Raw genomic sequence first — 18,570 nt, forward strand, 5'->3', positions numbered from 1 at the left:
TCTGAGCACCTGGATCATGCTCTGTTTAATGCCAAACGATCCACAGACCTTTCCATTGCATGAGTCAATTTATTTCCTTCATGTTAAAATCCAGTTTGAGCTATGTGGTCACCACTTCTGACTATGAGTCCTAACACAGCTGGGCGAGGCTTAGCCACAAAATACTGTGGGTCTTCAATGAGGGTAGGTAGGAGAGCTGAGCCAGGGCTGCAGGAACTCCTTGGACTATTGGATCTCTTTGTCCTGCCCCAATATGAGGAGCTTGGTCTCTCTTTTGGCTGTCATCTCCAAATACGATAGTTCCCTGAGTCAAGTCAGGCCTTGAGGCCTGGGGCCCCCTGTTGCCAAGCCCAGCTGTGCCTCTGGGATGTCAGTGGCACATTTAGTGCTGGAGTTGGCAGAAATAAATTCAAATTAACAATAAATGTAACTGGGTTAAATTCGTTGGTTAAAAATTGGAACTCTTGGGTTATAGAAATAAAAACAGCAAGGTCCAACCGTACCAGAAGCACACTTTAAAAGACATAGAAGAGTGGGTGGGAGAAGAATGGGAAAACATATACCTGAAAAGAATGAACCACATAAAGCTGGGTTAACAGTTTTGTTATCTGATTCAATAGATTTTTTTTCTTGTAGAAATGGAACATTTCACAAATTTACATGTCAACCTTCCATAGGGGCCTTGTGAATCTTCTCTGTATCATCCCAATCTTAATATACACACTGCTGAAATGAGCACTGAATATAATTTAAGATCAAAAAGTTATAAGAGAGCAAATAAGAAAATTATAGGTGGGTAAAAAGATAACCAAAAAAGACAAAATATATCCATCATAAGCATATATTTTCCTCACAACAAAAACTTTGTAACAGGCAATACTGGCAGAATCTCAGGAAGAAACAGATAAATCAGCAATGACAGAGATTTTTTAAACATACACACACATCTCAGAAACTAATGGAGAAACAGACAAAAAAAGTAAGCTGAGCTACTGAACAACACATGAATAAGCTGAAATTAACTATATATAGAACTCAATTTCTTCCACCCCTCAGAAAACCCCAGAGAAGATATGTTTATTTCAAGTACACACATATAGAACATAAAATATGTTGGAGCCAGGAATCGAAGTCAGCTCGCTCTTTTCAAAGCTCTATATTATTCTGCGTCATGTGTGTGTCTGTGTGTATGGGGAGCTAAGTGTTGGCTGCAGCCAGGCTGAGGTTCAAGGTTTGGGAGACTAGTGTCAGGAGGGGTAGTTAGGTGTCAAGACCAAATGCATGGCCTGGTTTGAGCCATGGGCGCGGCTCCCCCAGCAGACCCAGGAGGGGCCCAACCAGCCCAGAGCCATTTTGCCTGCCCTGGTCAGGCCTGGCCCAGGGCCCACTGCCGTATTTGCCAAATGTGTGACAATAATTGCCATGGCCTTGGCAACTTCAGACAACACACATTTCTTAGCTCACAATTCTGTGGCCAGCAGTCCGGACCTGACTTAAGTGAGTGCTCTGGACTAGGCTGCAGTCAGGGTGCTGGCCAGAGGTGAGCTCCCCTTTAGAACCCCTCTGGGGCAAGGATCTGTTTGACGCTCACATGGTTGTTGGGAGATTTCGGTTCCTTTGGTTTCTTTCCGGATTTCAGTTTGTTGCTGGCTGTTGGCTGGAGGCCACCCTTAGCTTAAGGAGGTCACCTTCAGTTCCTTGCCATGTGGACCCGAAATGTGGCTACTTACTTCATTAAGTCATCAAGAGGGACAGCCTCCTGGCAAGAGAAGTGTCACGATCTTATATAATCTGATATAACATAGTCATCCTGTTACCACTGCCATATCCTATTGATTATTGCAATTAAGGGGAAAGAATTACACTAGGGCATGGGATCACCTTAGAGCTGCTCCTTGATAACCTTAATGAATGCCAGCCTGGCAGGCTTGGCAGACAGTGCCCTGTGAATGCTGAATGGTGTGCAACCCATCCGTTTGGGTTGGGTCACCTCTGAGAGAGTCGAGACCGTCAGGCCATTGGCTTCTCTAGGCTTCTTCTCAGAATCTCTGGCTCCTCAGAGTGGATGAATCTACTCTGGCATTTCCGAAGCCCGGGGAATGTGGCCTCCAAATTGCCACAGTCACCTTTGCGGAAGGGACTGGGATCTGAGCCCTGAGATAGTAACAAATAACAAGATGTGGGTATCTGGGGGGGAAAAATGGCTCAAGCAATGGAAACAGCGGGTGCAAAGGCCCTGGGGCAGGAATATGCTTGGGGGTATGCAAGGTACAAGAAAGAGAGGGAAAGAGACGCAGGGAGTGAGGTCAGGGATGGACGTAGATTTCCACAGCCATGGCTTAATCTATCAGTGCGCTACCGGGAGACTTTTAGAGTGTTTCCAGTCCTCTGCTATAGTGAATATCCTTGTCCATAAATTTTGCCCACACTTGCAAATATGTGAGTGTAAATTCCTAGAGGTGGAGTTGCTGGGTCAAAAGGAATGTGCATTTTTGTTTGGATAACCATTGCCAGTTCACCCACCTTCCCTCCCAGACCTGACACTCCCACTGCCCCTTTCTCTCTCTCTCTCTCTCTCTCTCTCTCTCTTTTTTTTTTTTTTTTTAATTTTTTTGAGACAAAGTCTTACTCTGTCACCCAGGCTGGAGTGCAGTGGCACAGTTCTCAGCTCACTGCAACCTCTGCCTCCCAGGCTCAAGTGATTCTCATGCCTCAGCCTACTGAATAGCTGGGATTACAGGCACGTACCACCACGCCTGGCTAATTTTTGTATATATATTTTTTAAATAGAGATGGGGTTTCACTGTGTTGGACAGGCTGATCTTGAACTCCTGACCTCAGATGATCTGCCCACCTTGGCCTTCCAGAGTGCTGGGATTACAGGCGTGAGCCACCATGCCCAGCCTCCCACTGGCCCTTTCCGAGAGTCCTCCATGCCTGTGACATCCTTGGTCCCTGCCTGGGCTGCCGTCCTGGACTCCCAGCCCCTCCCTGCAGAAGGCTGTCAGACACCGCAGATGGCAGGGAGTCTAAGAGCCCCTAAGAGGACACTTTCCCTTGATGGAAATTCTCCACTTTGGGAAAATTCTTTCCACCAACAGTCTTTTCCGTGTGCTTTTCCCAGCATGGGAAACTCCCCAGTGGCTCTTCTGAGACAATGTGTGAGTTCGCATTTACCCACAATTTGTCTCTGGGAAGGTGGAGGGCTGGCAGAATCTGCCAAAGGACAGAAAACAAGAGAACACCTTGTCTGGAAGGGGGAGCTGCTGCCCCCTCGTTACTACCCATGTGACGTCGCAGGGGCTGGAAAGTCTGGGGGCTTCGAGACCTGCTGAGATAGAGCTATGTGAGAGTCAGTTGGCATTTACTGAACACCTGCTGTGTGGCTCCTGCAAGCATTCCTGCCCGGCCAGGCCTGATTCAGGACTAGGGTAGGGCTAGTGAGCCTGTGACCTTCGGTCTCTGCAGGGTGGACGGGGGCACGCTGCTGAGACCCTCCTCCGTGCTTCACTGCATGACCTCACTCTGGCTTTGTCCGCCTGTCACTCTGGCCACCATATATGGCCTGGGTCCCAAGGCAGCCCAGGCTGCCCACCCGGGGCCTCCTTTGAGCCACCCCTTCCTCCGGAGCCTCCCCCTCTGTTGCCTCTGTTCCTGAGCAGCTTGCAAAACCAGCTGAGCCTTAATCTCTGGTGATCAAAGGGGCCTCCTAGTCCTAAGCCCAGCTCTGAGCTGGAGGGAGCCCCTGCTGGGAGCACCTGCCAGAGTCATAGACCTTCCTCAGAAGAGAGGCAGGATGGCCGGGCGGGCAGCTCACATCTGTAATACTAGCACTTTGGGAGGTAGAGGTGGGAGAACTGCGTGAGGCCAAGAGTTCCAGGCAAGCCTGGCCAACACAGCGAGACCCTGTTTCTGCACAAAAATGAACAAAATTAGCTGGGCATGGTGGTGCACGCCTGTGGTCTCAGCTACTCGGAGAGCTGAGATGGGAGGAGTATCGCTTGAGCCCAGGAGTTTGAGGCAGGAGTGAGCTATGATCATGCCGCTGCACTCCAGCCTAGGTGACACGGTGAGACTCTAACTCTCAAAAGAAAAAAAGTAGGCCGGGCGCGGTGGCTCAGGCCTGCAATCCCGGCTCTTAAGGAGGCAGAGGCGGGAGGGTAGCTTGAGCCCAGGAGTTCAAGACCTGCCTGGACAATATAGTGAGACCCCGTTCTCCACAAAAAAAAAGAAAAGTAAATTAAAAAAGAGTGATAGAAAACCAACTCCTGCTCAAGGAATGTGACAGATGAGAAATGACAGTCTTCAGCAGGGACGCCAGGGCCAGCGGGAGCAGAGACAGTGAGGGCTGGGCCAGGCAGTTAGACACAGGAGACGCCCTTGGCTGCCAGGGCCCTGCCCTCTCCGCCCCGAGACCTGCTCGGCCCCAGGAAATCTCACAGCTGCTTACCCCGATGGAGCTCTTGGCACTCTCTGGAGGGTGGACGGGGGCACGCTGCTGAGACCCTCCTCCACGCTTCATGCATGACCTCACTCCGGCTTTGTCCGCCTGTCACTCTGGCCACCATGTGTGGCCTGGGTCCCAATCTTGAAGACTTCACGTCTTGTATCCTGTCCCAGAACAGAGGTGGGCCCAGCAGAGCCAGACACTACCATGGAAGGTGTCTGGGCCCCTCTGTGAGCCGCCCCCGAGAGCCGGAGGGCAGGAGAGCACCAAGGGCCTGCAGAGACACGGAGCCAGCATGCACTTCCAAACGGGATAAGCCCAACGGGGTCACTCCTCCCCCTCCCACGGCTCCTCACAGCAACAGTGCCACCTCTCACCCGCCTCTCAGCCTCCGCACTCCTCCCCTGCCCTGGGCCTGAAACTGTAAACACACTTGGTCTCTTCCTGCCTCACCATTCTCTCCATCTGGGGCTCTCTCCCTCCAGAACCTTCACCGTTTTCTGGTCTTAGCTTAAATGTCACCTTCTCAGGGAAGCCCACCCTGATTTCCTTGGCTAAACTAATTGACTCCATCATTATCTTCCACATCCCCTTCTTTGCCTTCGTAGCATTTATTAAACCATGAATTTTAAAATGTATATTTATTTATTTTTATAGAGACGGGGTCTTGCTTTGTTGCCCAGGCTGGTTTCGAATTCCTGGCCTCAAGCGATCCTCCTGCCTTGGCCTCCCAAAGGGCTAGGATTACAGACATAAGCCACTGTGCCCAGCCAAACGCTGAATTTAAATGTGTGTGTTTATTTCCCATCTTCCTTCATAGGACTATCAGCTTCTTGAGGGCAGGGGCCGTTTTGTCTTATATACTCCTTTATTTCCTGAACCATGAAGACAGTCTGTCATCCAGAAAGTGCTTGATAAATATTTGCTGAATGAATGAATGAATGAATGAGTGAGTGAGTGAGTGAGTGAGTGGAAGAGACTGCGATGGAATGGTGAAACACCTGGGCAGACCTGGACTCAAATACACTCCTTCCTTGCTGTGTTACCCCAGGTGAGTTGCTTTACCTCTCTGAGCTTTATCCTCTCCTTTTTCAAATAGGGGATAATGAAACCTAGTCTTTCTGGGCTAAGGCAAGGATTACACAGGACAAGGGCTGGTCGAGTGCTTTACAAACTGTAAAGTGCCCGGGGAAAGGAGAGACTGCCGATTTTGGCTCTCTGGAAGTTTTTCCGGGTGGCCACTCATCCTCTCACTTTCTTAGTGCTCAGGCAGCTTTCTTAGTTCCTGGGCAGTGAAACTAATTGGATGGAACCCCAGTGTCCCTGCAGGGAAGCGTGGAAGCTCAGAGCACTTCACTGGCCAGAAGAGTTGGATTTGCATTTCAGCGAATGAGACCAGAGGGATGGAAGGTAGAATTGGCAGAAACGTTCTCGAGGTGGCTTACAAAGGGGTCGGTTCTGTGTGAGGCAGAAGGGCTGAGCTGGCAGGGGTGAGGTGGGGCCTGACCCTGCAGGGGTGGACCTGTCACAGGTGTCTCTGCAGATCAGGGTCCTCTGAGAGCAAAACGGGAGGAGACGGGGAGGCCTGCCATGGAGACGCGAACACGGTGGCTAGTCCTGCTTGTCCCTTGAGGAGGTTTAACTGGACATCTCGGAGAGGCGGGAGGGAGAGAGAGGCAGACGCAGAACAGTGGCAGACAGAGAGCAAGGTACAAAAACGAGAGAGAGAGGTGGAGAGAGCGAAGTCCCAGGGAGGGGGAGCTCGGCCAGTGTCTCTCGTGAGCGCAAACCACAGAATAAAATGAAGACAAGCGTCCTCGGGGTCCGGCACTCCCCGTTGATCTCAGAGCCCCACCTTGCCTTTCATTTTCTTGTAGAGACAGGGTTTCCCTATGTTACCCAGGCTGATCTTGAACCCCTGGCCTCAAGCAATCCTCCTGCCTTGGCCTCCCAAAATGCTGGGATTACAGGAGTGAACCATTACACCTGGCCCCCCACACCTTTTTTTTTTTGAGATGGAATCTTGCTCTGTTGCCCAGGCTGGAGTGCAGTGGCGCAATCTCAGCTGACTGCAACCCCCGCCTCCTGGGTTCAAGCGATTCTCCTGCCTCAGCCTCCCAAGTACCTGGGACTACAGGCACGGGCCACCACTCCCAGCCAATTTTTGTATTTTTTAGTAGAGATGGGGTTTCACCATGTTGCCCAGGCTGGTCTCAAACTCCTGGTCCCAAGTGACCTGCCCGCCTCAGCCTCCCAAAATGCTGGGATTACAGGCATCAGCCACCACTCGTGGCCACCCCCCATGCCTTTTACCATGCAAGCATCTTACCTCAAAGAGTGTGTGTCTAGTATTTAGGGACCTTTATCTTTCCACATGGGCCCCCAAAGTTGAGTCAACTCCTTCCTCTGGTGCCCAGTCAAAGAGAGACCAATCAGTTGCCAGGCTGGAAGAAAGCTGGACTTGAACTCCCAAGAGAAAGATGCCTAGGTGGCACCTCCCTGGGGGATTCCCAGGCCGGTCAGAGACTCTTTTAAAGTGCATACAGCTGGTATCTTTTTTTTTTTTTTTTTTTTTTTTTTTAAGATGGGGTTTCACCATGATGGCCAGGTTGGTCTTGAACTCCTGACCTCAGGTGATCCACCCACCTCAGCCTCCCAAACTGCTAGGATTACAGGCCCTACACTCGGATGAGAGCCGCCACTCGACTCCTTACCCAGCTCCGCGTCTCTCCCCTTCATCTGTCTGCGCTGTGCCCCGGCAACCATCGCCACATCTGCATGCCACAGGTACACCGCTCACTTCGCATTTTCTCTAAATCACTCACTTTTTTTGCAACCTAAATTCATTCAGAAAGGAACCTTCAGATCACCACTGGAAATGAAAAGCCAGTCTCACTTGCAATAAATAGAAAAGAACTGGAAAAAAGAAATGACCATTGTAAAAACATTCCTGAGGAGCCGGGATTGATGGCTTATGCCTGTCATCCCAGCACTTTGAGAGGCTGAGGTGGGATCACTTGCGCCAAGGGGTTGGAGACCAGCCTGGGCAACACAGGGAGACCCTGTCTCTACAATAACCAAAAATATGAGCTGGGCATGGTGGCAAGCACCTGTGGTCCCAGCTACTCAGGAAGCTGAGGTGGGAGGCCCACTTGAGCCCAGGAGTTTGAGGCTGCAGTGAGCTGTGATCGCACCACTACACTCTAGACTGGGTGACAGAGCAAGACTCTTCCTGAAAAATGAAATAAAATAGAAACAAAAACATTCATGAAGAATCTAAAACAGTGCATTCAATGGGGGATTAGTCTGTCTCCACTGCTCCTGCCCTCAAGAATATTTGGCCAGTATTTGGAGACGTTTCTGGTTTTTATGACTGGGGGTATACGGGCTGGAGGGTGCATATTCCTGGCAACCAGTAGGTCAAGGCCAGGGATTGCTGAGCCTCTGCTAGCCCCCAGGACAGCCCCGATGTCAAACCTTCTTTGTCCCCAAATGCCAGTAGTGCTGAGGTTTAGAAATCCTGCTCTAAAAGGTGCTTAAGCACCCCAGAGGGGCGAGCCCCACACTTTGGGCAGCTGTGACCTAGTTAATTCCTCCTTCTCCTTCTCAGGATCTGCTGAAACATCCTGCCTCAGGGAAGCCTTCCCTGACCCCCAGAGCAGAGGACCCAGCTGTAGGCTTCAGCTTCAGGGACCCCTGTACCTCCCGAGCCCTGACTCCTGAAGGGTGATGTCTGCCTCTTCCACTGGAGAGAAGCTCCCAGTGGGTAGGGGCCATGTCTGTTCCATTGGTCTCTCTTTTTTTTGGAGACCAAGTCTCACTGTCACCCAAGCTGGAGTGCAGTGGTGTGATCTTGGCTCACTGCAACCTCTGTCTCCTGTGTTCAAATGATTCTCCTGCCTCAGGCTCCTGAGTAGCTGGGATTACAGGCATGTGCTACCATGCCCGGCTAATCTTTGAATTTTTAGTAGAGATGGGGTTTCACCATGTTGTCCAGGATGGTCTTGAACTCCTTAACTCAGGTGATCCATGCACCTCTGCCTCCCAGAGTGCTGGGGTTACAGGCTTGTTCCACTGTGCCCGGCCCCGTTGGTCTCTTTCTGCAGCCCTTAGCACGGTGTCACGCTTGTAGCCGATACGCAAGAGCTGCATGTGGAATGAATGAATGAAGGTTGGGCCAAAAAGAGGTGTGGACTCTACTCCTGGGCTCAGCACCGCTCTCCAGGCTCTTCACCTCTCCTCAGCCCACTTTCACTCTCGCCTGTGAAATGCACACCTATAGGCCTGTTGTGGGATCAAAGGAGAATGGGCACAGCAGGGGACAAGCCAGGGCACCCACAAGGGGGAGGGTTCCTTGCAGGGTGGAGGTCACTCCCTCATTCATCAATTCCACCATCATGATGGAGCACGTGCATGCCTGTTGTCCCAGAATAATTTTATTTTTGTTTAGAGTCAAGGTCTTGCTCTGCTGCCCAGACTGGAGTGCAGTGGTGCGGTCATAGCTCATTGCTTCAACTCCTGGACTCAAGCGTGTGGATTTCTGGGGTAGAAATGTAGGAGAAGGTAGAGATGAGATGGGCAGGATGGTGACTTAGGGGCATGTACATCCAACTCCTGGATCTCATTCCCACCTAGTCAGAGGCCTGGGGACTTTCTCCTTGTCCTTCCCCAACACCCACCCTCATCTTGGAGGACCTGTGAGGGTAGAAGACCACCGAAATGGAGCTTAGTCCACGTGAAGAGGCCTGTGGGGCGTCCAGGACACAGGTGGACACAGATGAACACAGGCTGGCACAGGTGGGCATCAGGAGACAGGTGACACAGGTGGACACAGATGACACAGATGGACACAGGTGGGCACAGGTGACACAGGTGGGCACAGGTGAGCATCAAGAGACACAGGTGACACAGGGGCATAGGTGGACACAGGTGACACAGGTGGGCTCAGGTGACACAAGTGGGCATAGGTTGGCATCAGGACACACAGGTGACACGGGCACAGGTAGACACAGGTGACACAGGCAGGCACAGGTGGGCATCAGGAGACACAGGCGACACAGGGGCATAGGTGGACACAGTGGGCACAGGTGGGCACAGGTGGGCACAGGTGACAGGTGGGCACAGGTTGGCATCAGGAGACACAGGTGACACAGGGGCACAGGTGGATACAAGTGACACAGGTGGGCACAGGTGACACTGGTGGGCACAGGTGACACAGGGCACAGGTGGATATCACTCTTTTAAATAGCCCTTGAGGATGTACTGGCTGTGTCTGTGAGCACGCACATGGCCCAACTCCCAAGGTGTCCACTGTCCACTCAGACTGGGAAAGGACCCTTTGTGGGTGCCAGCTTCACCTCCCTGTGGCTCCCAGGGGATGTCATGGAAAGGGCTTGAAGTGGAGGCTGGGGGCCTTTAGAGAAGCCCTGCTCATATCTGCAGAGTTCAGTTCATTCCTTCTTGGGACCAACCATCCCCTTCTCCTCTTCCTCCCTTTCCTCCTCCTTCCCTCCCCCTCCTCCTCTCCCTCCTCCTCCTTCTCTCCCCCACCTCTTTCCCTTTTGCCTTCTGCTCCCCCTCACCACTCCCCAACCTTCCCCATCCTCCCCTCCTCTCCCCTTGCCCCTCCTCCTCTTCCTCTCCTGCCTCCCACTCCCCTCCAGGCAGGAAACTTTACCTGGTCTCCATGTGGAGGGGGAAGAGAAACGGTCTCTGCTTGATTGGGTATTCTTCTAAACCTTTGTCTTGGAATGCCTGGATGTAGGCTTTTGAGATCTCCAAACCAAACTGGAGTTCTCTCAGTCTCCTGGGACAGCTGTGGCCTGAGGTCATGGATGTTTTCCATCTAGTTACCCAAATGGCAGGGGCAACAGAGGATGCTGGCAGCCTGGGCACGTGTTAATGTCAGAAATCATCCCACTACCGGTTTGTGCTGGGTTACCCAGGACCCACTAGGTCCTGGGGCCATGGCTTCTGGGCTCCCTCTGGAGCCCACCTGGGGGATCTGAGCCCATTCTCTGCCTCAGGGCTGGACGGGGGCGGCTGAGCTAAACAAGGCTGGTGTAAGTTCAGTAAACCCATTCCTTGAAATTGGAAGGTCTCCGTGATGTGCCACCTCTAATTTGGGCCACTTCACTTTAAAAGACAGAATTCCAAGAAGAGTGACACTAATGACTCTGGTAATCTAAAAGCGGGCCTTTGGAGAAAGGGCAGAGAAATTGGAATGATCTACGCAGGCAAGATAAGGTTGGGGGGCACCTCGGTAACTGCTGAGCCCCCCAAAGGCTCCTCTCAAGAAGATGCCAACCAGCTCTCCCTTCCCGGTGTCCTCGGAGGCCAGAGCAAGAAATTAGCTTAAATTGGAGCTGGAAAGATTTAGGTTATGTGTAAGGAGGAACTTTTTAAACCCTGAAATATGCTACCAAGAGAGGCTTCGGGTTCTCAAGAGAGTGTCTAAAAATAGCTTGTTCTTTAAAAATAGGTCTGGGCAAGTTTTAAACATAGCATCAGCTCAGCTTCCCGGGGATGGCTTTCTGTGTAGGTGTACCTGACCACATGGGGTCCCCCCCCCCCAGGGCAGAGGGCACAGGAAAGAGCCAGGCTTTGGTCTCCATCGTGACCAACATCAGGATATTTTAGACATGTGCAGACAAGGGATTTATTTTTTTCTCTGCCCCCAGCGATCGGTGTCATCAAACACCAGCCTTCAGTTTCTCAAGGTTTTTGTTCCGTGGGAGGCTATTCTGGGGCTGATGTTAATTGGGTCGCTTCCAACAGCTGCTTCCAGTTGCTCCCAGTTTCCCCCAGTTCCTCGCCCCTCCCGAGCCAGGGTTCTCCAGGTCCTGAAGGTTTGCTGGTAAGTGATCGGTCTCAGCGGTACCCAGTACCCCGGCGCTCCCTGCCTCCAGCATCTCAGTGCCCTGGCAAGTCCTGCCCATCCTCATCCTTGCCTGCCGGGAGCACTGCAGCTGCTCCTCCCGGGCTCTCTGCCTCCTGCTCCTCCCGCCCCGTTCTCAGGCCCCAGACGTGATCACCACCCCCACCCAACCGAAACTTTGCTCTGAAAGTTGCAACTCCTGCCCGGCGCCCTCAGGATAACATCCTAACTGCCTCAGAGGGCTTAGAACTTCCCATGGAATGTCCCTGTTTAGCCCTGCAGCTCTCACCTCCCACGTGCCCCCCACCCCCAGTCGCCTGTGACAGCCACACCAAACCACTTTTCCTGTGGGTTTCTGCTGGTTCGGGTTCCCCTGCCCTCTCTGCTCTCGTCTTCCCTCTGACCCTTCGGCTCTCAGCTCCTATATCACCTCCTCAAGGAGCCTCTTCTGACCCCCACCAAACCCACAGACCCCCAGACTTTTCCTCTTGGCTGCCCTGATACCCAGCGGTGCCGAGTCTGTGTGTCTGCCTCTCCCCTCCCGAGGGGAGCATTGGGAGGACAGGCCACTTGAGCCCTGTAGGAACGCCTGAAGCACAGCTGCCACCTGATACTTGCTCGGTGACCAGCTGAAGGTCCGGGATGTCCCTCTGCAGCCCTCCTGCAGCCCGTCTCTCTGGTTCTGCCCTCCTCCAGGGACCCTCCAGCCCCTCTGCGTCTCAAGTCCCGGACATGACACGCATGGAATACTGGCAAGTCCAGCTCCATGCCCAGCATCTACAAGAATATTTATTTAAACATGAGTGCTCACCACGTGTTCTCAGTAATAACTTGCATCTTTAATAATAAACTCTATTATAAATCCATTAATCAGCTACCTCCCTGGTATCTCAATTAAATGGAGCGTGACATTCGCATAAAACATCCAAACCCTGGCAAAGGGAGCCAGGTCAGAGGCAGGGGGGATCCTGGAACTGGGGCTGTCACGGCCGCTCTATGTCCTCATCCAGGGGTAGCTCCAGCTTGGAGACCGTTCCCTTGGGAGGGATCACATGGGCTCTGGTCCAGCCCACCTCGAGGGAGGACCAGAGACCTGCCACCCCTCTCCCCAGTGATCGAGCAAAAGGATGGCATTTCTGTGTGTCCTCTGGGCTCAAGACACCCTGACAGGTGTCACCAGGCCAACTGCTCTCTCCCTGCCTGAATCCCATGGCCATGCTGCCTCGGCTCACTTTAAATTCACGAGCACGGATCTCACACGACATGCAACACTGCCCCGAGAGCAGAGGCACTGCCTCAGCGTGTTTATGCTTTCTCACTCTCAGAAGAGAGAGACTGTTTCACCCCCTGCCCTCGCTGCTCCTCAGCCCCCACTGCCCCAGTTGGCCCTTGTCTCCCGCTGGCTGGAGAGGAGTGGGGGTGAAGCTGCTCAAGAACTCAGATCCAGCTGGGCACAGGGGCTCCTGCCTGGATCCCGGCACTTTGGGAGACTGAGGCAGGAGGATCCCTTGAGGCCAGGAGTTCAAGACCAGCCTGGACAACATAATGAGACCCTGTCTCTACAAAACTAAAAATGTCAGCCGGGCATGGCAGCACTTGCCTGTAGTCCCAGCTACTCAGGAGGCTGAGGCAGGAGGATCATTTGAGCCCAGGAGGTTGAGGCTGCAGTGAGCTATGATGGCGTCTCTACACTCCAGCCCAGGGAACAGAGCGAGACCCTGTCTTAAAAAACAACAAACAAACAAAACTTGAATCTCATTCAGATGCTGTCTTCCTACTCCCTTGGGTGACATGTCCCAGTTCCCATCAAAAGCCAGCCCCCTTGTTTTCTAGAACCTCCTCGCACCTTCTGGCCGTCTCTGGACCTTGCTTCCACAGTTGCCCTCTCGCTCCTCTACTCTGTCTGTCTCTCCCTCTCTGTGTGATCCTTCTGCATGGGCATGGAGACATTCTCTATCTCCCATGGGAGATATCTCCTGCACAGGCACAGTGGCTCATGCCTATAATTCCAGACCTTTGGGAGGCTGAGGCTGGAGGGCTGCTTGAGGCCAGGAGTTCGAGACCAGCCTGGGCAACGTGGTGGGATCCTGTCTGTACAAAAAAGAAAAATAAATAGATAAACAAATAGATATAAATGATAGATATAGATGATAGATAACATAGATATGATAGATAGATGAAAGAAAGATATAAATGACAGATGTAGATGATAGCATAGATATGATAAACAGAGAAAGCAAGAAAGAAAGAAAGAAAGAAGAAAGAAAGACAGGTAGATAGATACATATGATAGAGATGATAGATAGATGCATTACGTGTATGTATTTTTAAATAAATAAAATGCCTTCCTGAGCCCCAGGCCCCCACGCTGCTATCACCGCATTTTCCCGCTTCCCCAGGCAGCGTTCTGCTTTGAAAGCCTTTTCTGTCATTTACTCTTCTCCTCTTCTAAACCTTGCAGTTGACGACTCCACACTCTGATTTTCCCCCGACATCCGTGGCCCCTCTGCCTCAGCTTTCTTTGCTGGTCCCTCCTACTCTGCTTAAGGCCAGATGTTGGCATCATCCTGGGACCCTTTTCTCTCTTGCTGCAGTCTCCAGACGACCTCTTTATCAGGCACACCGTGTTATTTACCATTCACGTGTTGACGTCTCTGGTGCTGATGACTCCCTGAATTGCAGACCTGGCCCTTCAACCGTTTGCTTGCTACCCCTGCTTAGATATAAAATAGGCATTTCAGATGAATATGGCACAAATAGGATTCTACCCACCCAGACTCCTTCTTCTCTTCATCTTCTTCATCTTAGCAAGGGGCATCTGCTCAGATGCTCAAACCCAAACTCTTAAGGTCATTCTAGACCCCAAGTAGTAGCCCTCATCACCTGCGTGCAGCCCAGAAGCGAGTCCTATTGATTCCAGCGTCAAAACTCACCCTAGACTGAGCACAGTGGCTCATGCCTGTAATCCCAGTGCTTTGAGAAGCTAAGGCTGGAGGATCACTTGAGGCCAGGAGTTCGGGACCAGCCTGGACATAGGGAGACCCCTTCTCTTAAATAAATAAATAACATAGCTGAGTGTGGAGGCATGCACCTTTAGTCCTAGTTACTCGGAAGGCTGAGGCTGGAGGAGTTGGAGGTTAACACTGAGCTATGATTGCACCCCTGTACTACAGCGCGGGTGACAGAGTGAGACCCTGTCTCAAAACAAAACAAAAACAAACAAACTAACTAAACCTACCCCAGAGCTGCCAGCAACTCCAGCCCAAACAAAAACAGCTTAGCCTGGGTCCTCGTAGTGGCCTCTCAGCTGGGCTCACCTCCTCCCCTTACAGTCATGGTCTCCACACAGAAATCAGAAGGATTTTCTTAGAAGCATCCATTTGACCCCTGCTTACAGCTGAAAGTCCTTTACTGGATTCCTGTTCTACACAGACTGAGAGCCCAGCTGCACTGCTGGCTGCAGGGTCCTGTGTGGCCAGGCTCCCGCCTGCCTTTCTGACTCCGTCTGAAATATCCCTCCCTACTTTTTTAAAATTTGAGATGGAATCTTGCTCTGTCGCCCAGGCTGGAGTGCAGTGGTGCTATCTCAGCTCACTTCAACCTTCACCTCCCAGTTCAAGCGATTCTTCTGCCTCAGCACCATGCCCGTAGCTGGGACTACAGGCATGGTGCCACCACAACCACCTAATTCTTGTATCTTTCGTTGACCTCGAACTCCTGACCTTGTGATCTGCCTGCCTCAGCCTTCCCAAAGTGCTGGAATTACAGACGTGAGCCACCATGCCGGCCATTTTTTTTTTGGTCACCCGGGCTACAGTACAGTGGTGTGATTTTGGCATTTTGGCTCACTGCAGCTTCCACCTCCTGAGTTCAAGCAATTCTCCTGCTTCAGCCTCCTGAGTAGCTAGGATTACAGGTGTGTGTGCCACCACACCTGGCTAATTTTTGTATTTTTAGTAGAGACAGGGTTTTGCCATGTTGGCCAGGCTGCTTTCGAACCCCTGACCTCAGATGATCCACCCTCCTCAGCCTCCCAGAGTGCTGGGATTACAGGGGTGAGCCACCGCGCCTGGCCCCTCCTACCTCTTGCTCAGTCTGCTGCAGCGTTTTCTCCCTGCCTCCAGCCCCAGCCCTTTCCCAGGCTGCTCCCTCTGTCTGGAATACTCTTCCCCAGTCCTCTGCACGGCTACCCTCAGCTCCCCATTCAAGCCTCTGCTTAAATGTCACTTCCTCTGAGACACCCTCCCTGGCCACCCGGGCTGAAGTGCCTCCCACTCCAAGGACTCTCCACCACTTGTCCTGTTTTGTTTTCTTCATGGAAATGTCTACTGCCTGAAATTTCATGTTAGTTTCTGTGCCAGTTGTCTGGCTCTCTCCACCAGAGCCTGAACCCCTTGAGAGCAGGACATCTGTCCAACTGTTCCAGTCTCTCACTCCCCAACCCCCTGGAACAGGGTCTGGCATGGGAAAAGCCTTCGATAAACATTCCTTGGCTGATTGAATGAATAAACGATAAAGGAATGAATGATGACCCTGACCTATGCTCTCCTATATAAAGTCCTGCACTCTGGTCCTGTCCTAACTCCTTCCTGTATCCCACACTCTTGACCTTTACACCAGCCAGCTCAACATCCCCAGGCACCTCTCACTCAGTGCTCATTTATTCATTGAATAAGCAAGTATTGAAACACCTACTGTGTGTCAGGTACTGGGCTTGGCTCTGGGGATTCAGGGGAGAGCCAAACAGATCTGGTCTGTGGACTAACATACAGTCTAGTGGGCCTACATAGTGAGTCTCAGGTGTGCATTCACGCATTCATTCATTCATTCATTCATTCGAGAAACTTCTATGGAGCTTATTTTGTGCCCAGTGCTGTTCTAAGTGCTTTATAAATATAAGCCACTCAATCCTCATACCAATTTATGAGGTGGGTATTATTATCCCCATATTGCAGGTGAGGAAACTGAGGCACAGGAAGTCAACCTACCCAAGGTCACAAAGTTGGGAAGTGACTATATTAGTCAGTTCTCACATTGCTATAAAGAACTACCTGAGGCTGGGTAACTTGTAAAGAAAAGACGGTTAATTGGCTCATGGCGCCACAGGTTGTACAGGAAGCATGGCTGGGGAGGCTTCAGCAAACTTACAATCATGGCGGAAGGGGAAGGGAAAGCAGGCATGTCTTACATGGCTGGAGAAGGAGGACGTGAATGAAGCGGGAGGTGCTGCACACTTTTAAACAACCAGAAATCTCATGAGAACTCACTCGCTATCACAAGAACAGTGAGAGGGAAATCTGCCCCTGTGATCCGGTCACCTCGCACAAGGCCCCTCCTCCAACACTGGGGATTAAAATTCAATGAGAGATTTGGGTGGGGACACAGAGCCATACCATATCAGTGACAGAGCTGAAAGCTGGGCTCTCTCTTTCACTTTCCCGGGTCTGCTTTCCTCCGGGCTCACCTTCTGATGCACTTGACATTATCTCTTAATTCTCAGCACCCCCTGGACTCTGCATCCTTGGACTTAACAGAATTCTACTTCCTCATTTTGGACTAGCAGAGGGCAGGGCTAGGCATCATGACAGCTCTTCCTGCTCTAAGCTCTGGGGAGCACCACACCCAGCCCAACTCTGGCCTCCTAGCCAACATCCCCCCATTTCCAGTGTTCTCCAGGGTTCCCTCGAGGCCTGGAGGAACCATACCCACCTGACCACACGGGTTTGGAATTTCATTTGTGGTATCAGGAGTTGGGAGATTCTGGAAATCACAAGGAGAGATTTACAGCTGTGAGTTTCCTGGTTTGAGTCCAAGCCAGGAAGTAATCGCAGCAGCAGCAGCAAAGTCTCATTCATTTAGTCTCCCTGAATTCAGGAGGTGCAGTAATGCACTGAAAAGTCACTTTTTAGTTCTGATGGTTTGGAAACGATTCCTTCTGATGAGGATTTATAGGACAGATGCTGTGGGTGGACCTTGCTTTACAGAATGAACATGCTTCTAAAAACATAGGCAAGGGTCAGATTTTTGAAGCAGAATCTTTAAAATGCAATCAGAGAGTTCCACTAAGGTATCTTTGAGTGAACTGTAATTTTTATTTATTGAATTTCCTTAAAGCATGGTCTTTCATACTTGGGGATAAATAGAATTAATTTAGGAATCAATGCTTTTCTAAACTAATAATTCAGAAAATTAATTATTTTCCCAATAGGCTAAGTCCAGCTTCTGGGTGGGAGATTTTGTATTAAAATATTGTTATGCTCCTACTGTCCTGGCATAAGGAGTGGCCCTTCTCATGAATATTCCATCCCTCAGAAAAGGAACTGGCAGAAGACTAAGACAGGGTCAACACCCTTCTGAGTGGGCACAGCTTCCGGGCAGGGTAATAATTCCAGAGAGACTCAGCCTTGGGCAATAATAAAGAGGAGAGACTTGTCCCTCCAGAAAACAGATTGTACTGTAAAGTTATGGTGAATAAAACAGTGTGGCACTGATGCAGGAACACACAGAAAGATCGGTGGGACAGAATGACAAGTTAGGAAGTGCACCCATGTATTTGTGGGACTTGGAATACGGTATAAAGGTATCCTTTAAAATCAGTAGGAAAAATACAAAAATTAGATGGGTGTGGTGGCTCATGCTTGTAGTCCCAGCTACTCAGGAGGCTGAGGTGGAAGGATCACCTGAGCCTGGGAGGTAAAGCTTGCAGTGAGCCCAGATGGAGCCACTGCACTCCAGTGTGGTGACAGGGTGAGACTCTGTCTCCAAAAATAAAAGTTTCTTAATTTTTTTAAAAAAATATATAATCTATGCAACGGACAGGATTTATATTCAGAACATACAAAGAATTCCTACCAATTGATAAGGAGAAAGATTTTTAAAAACAAAAAGAAAATTGACAGAGGATACAGACATTCAAAGAAGAAGAAACAGAAGTGGTTCATAAATGTGAAAAATGCTCAAACACAGTGGTACAAAGAGAAATATAACAGGCTTTTGGGGCCCCCATTCTCCCATTAGCAGGCAGGCAGTTCTCTCTGCTCTGTCTTAAAAGAGTGGAGGGTCTACAAAACACTGAGAAAATAAAGGTCCTCCCTCCCCAGCCACAGCCCACTTCTTGCTAGATGTGGGAAAATGCTTTAAATTTAAACAATTTAGCCTCTAATCCCAGCACTTAGGGAGGCTGATGTGGGAGGGTTGCTTGATCCCAGAAGTTTGAGACCAGCCTGAGCAACATAGCAAGACCCCC

At 50.9% G+C, this 18,570-nt stretch overlaps 1 protein-coding gene and 1 non-coding gene across 4 annotated transcripts in view; one reads left to right on the top strand and one right to left on the bottom strand.

The window, feature by feature from the left end:
* GSG1L (GSG1 like) overlaps positions 1 to 18,570 on the top strand; it is a 274,849-nt gene that overhangs the window by 202,267 nt on the left and 54,012 nt on the right. The window lies entirely within an intron of this gene.
* LOC120367436 (U6 spliceosomal RNA) lies at positions 633 to 735 on the bottom strand. The gene has a single exon (XR_005581825.1). It is a non-coding gene; the product is annotated as a U6 spliceosomal RNA (small nuclear RNA).

The sequence above is a fragment of the Saimiri boliviensis genome, chromosome 12, assembly GCF_048565385.1.
Source record: "Saimiri boliviensis isolate mSaiBol1 chromosome 12, mSaiBol1.pri, whole genome shotgun sequence".
Lineage (NCBI taxonomy): Eukaryota > Metazoa > Chordata > Mammalia > Primates > Cebidae > Saimiri > Saimiri boliviensis.